Source organism: Rhamphochromis sp. 'chilingali' (assembly GCF_963969265.1).
Source record: "Rhamphochromis sp. 'chilingali' genome assembly, chromosome: 14".
In the NCBI taxonomy this organism is placed as follows: Eukaryota; Metazoa; Chordata; class Actinopteri; order Cichliformes; family Cichlidae; genus Rhamphochromis; species Rhamphochromis sp. 'chilingali'.
This window is the reverse complement of record NC_137941.1, coordinates 32,701-35,322: the sequence shown is the minus strand read 5'-3', so window position 1 is coordinate 35,322 and position 2,622 is coordinate 32,701.

Genomic DNA, 2,622 nt, shown 5'->3' with positions numbered 1-2,622 from the left:
CAGACGTCTCAAACTACAACTGCTGCAACCTCCCCATTTCCTGAAAACAAACCTCACTCTCGTGAGACCAGACACGGGCAGTTTGTCACTTCTGTCAGTGCTGGTGTTCAAACATTACAGATGGTCTGACTTTATTTACCCTGGATTTATAAACCTATTACTCAGAACAGCTGATTAGGAACCTAATCAGATTATTTCGATTATTTCAAGGCTTTCTTGGCCTGTTGTTGTGTTAGTACATAGTAAATTTATTATTTTAGAAAAATTATTCCACCTAAATATCTAATTTATAAGATATAAGTGACTTATAGGTAATTAATATGCTTATATACTATAATGTAACATGTTTAATAACAGTAGCTTTATACATTGCAAACAATATATTCACCATTTTAAAATAAATATTACACCAACTGCACACAAGTTATCAAGGAGCTGTTGATGGCTCATGGCATGGTTTTGGCATCATTTGGAATTTCTAAATAAATCATTAACAAAGTGTTTAGATAGTATACATAATCTCAATAATGACAGTGAAATGGGCTAACTGTGTGTCTGTGAAGGTTCTCAGATGCTTTTCTTGGCAAGCTCCTTTGGGCTAACTGTGTGTTAGCACAGGTTTTTATTAATATTTCTTTCATGCTGTAGTTAAGCTTGAGACATTCAGACAGGTACCAGCTGCTAGTTCAGTATTTAGAGTTAGCTGATCCAAAGTGAGTTTATACAACAGGAAAAGGAAACAGACAAATCACAAAGATACAAAACTGTCATGGTCCTGGGTCGTGCGACCCAGTGTTTTGTGTTTAGCCTATTTTGATGTTTATTGTTTGTTTAGGTTCATTAAGTTAGTCCATCCCATTTGTAATTATGTTACCCTTGTATTAAGCCTCCCTTGCCCTTCGTGTGTTATGTCTGTGTGTCTTGTATTGTCATGTTCATGCTGTCGCTTCAGTTGCACTCTCCTGTCCTGTCGTTAGGTTCATGTGTGTCAGCTGTGCTCCCATGTGTGGCCACTTCCCCTGATCATCCCTCATGTGTATTTAGTCTCGGTGTTTCATACAGTCTGTGTCGCGTCGTCTGTGTTCCCACCCTCTGTGTTTCCATGCCCGGTCTGTTGTATTCTAAGTCATAGCCTTACCATAGTTTATTCCCAGTTTAGGTTTCTGTTTAGTTATTGCTCTTGTGCTGCCCTTATTCTTGTTTGCTTCTTTTGTATTCATCAGCCATAATAAAAGGCTCGCTTTTGGTTTAAGTTCACTCCCGTATCACTTGTGTCTGCACCTGAGTCCTCCACGCACTCTCCACACGGTCTGCCACAGCGGACTGTGACACAAAACATTTAATATAATATAATGAATGTCTTTTTATAATTTTAAACTGACATGTGTAGTAGTTGGATTAAACATATTATTTCAATAAGGAAAGATTAGAAACAACTGAACATGATTTAATGCAGAATTCAATTTGAGGTATTTGCCCCCCCCGTTGTCACAACGACGCGACAAAGGCTGTCCAGATTTGTAGACTCCTCCGAATGTAGTCAACAAATGTGTCCTCCTTTTCCCCAAATTTGAAGGATGGGGTGAGTGTTTGGGCCCCTCCTCCAATTGGAGGTGGGCGGTGCACGGGCCATCCCTCGGTAAGGGGCCTGGACCTTGGATTGTCCACGGCGTCCGCCATGGCGCACCAGGGTCCAGTCAGAAGTCCATCCAACCATGGTGAGTTGGATGGAGGCGAGTGTTTTTAAACTGGTTTTTCTACCAAAGTTTAAATTAAATTTTTAAATTAAAATTTTAACTTAAATATGTAATTTTTAACTTAGATTTTTAAAGAAATAAAATAAAGAAAATGAATTGGTTTTGAAAAAAAACCTTTTAGTTATTAAAGAAAAAAGAAATCAAATTAAATTATAATAGGCCAAATGAATATGAATTTGTGTGCCTATGTGGTGACGTTACGACCTGTGAAGGTCTTCTTCAAATCAAAATCAAATCAAATCAAATTCAAATTTTATTTGTCACGTACACAGTCATACACAGTACGATATGTAGTGAAATGTTTGGACAACTGCTCGTGACCTAAAGAAAACAAAAAAGGAAAAGGCTCTTTGGCGCCAAAGAAAAACGATTACAGGTCACCAGAGAACTTCAATCTATACATCTAAAAACCACAAACCAGGCGAGAAATTTGGGTGTAGTGATGGATGCAGACCTAAACTTAGAAAAACACATTAAGACAATAACAAAGTCAGCTTACTATCACCTCAAGAATATATCAAGGATTAAAGATCTGATGTCTCAACAGGACCTGGAAAAACTAGTCCATGCATTCATCTTTAGTAGGCTTGATTACTGTAACAGCATCTTTACAGGTCTACCTAAAAAATCAGTCAGACAACTACAGCTCATTCAGAACTCTGCTGCTCGAGTCCTCACTAAGACCAAAAAAGTGGACCACATCAGTCCAGCTCTGAGGTCCTTACACTGGCTGCCTGTCCGTCAGAGGATAGACTTTAAAGTTCTGATGCTGGTCTATAAAGCTCTGAATGGTTTAGGACCAAAATACATCAGTGACCTCCTGACCCAGTATGAACCATCCAGATCCCTCAGGTCATCTGGATCC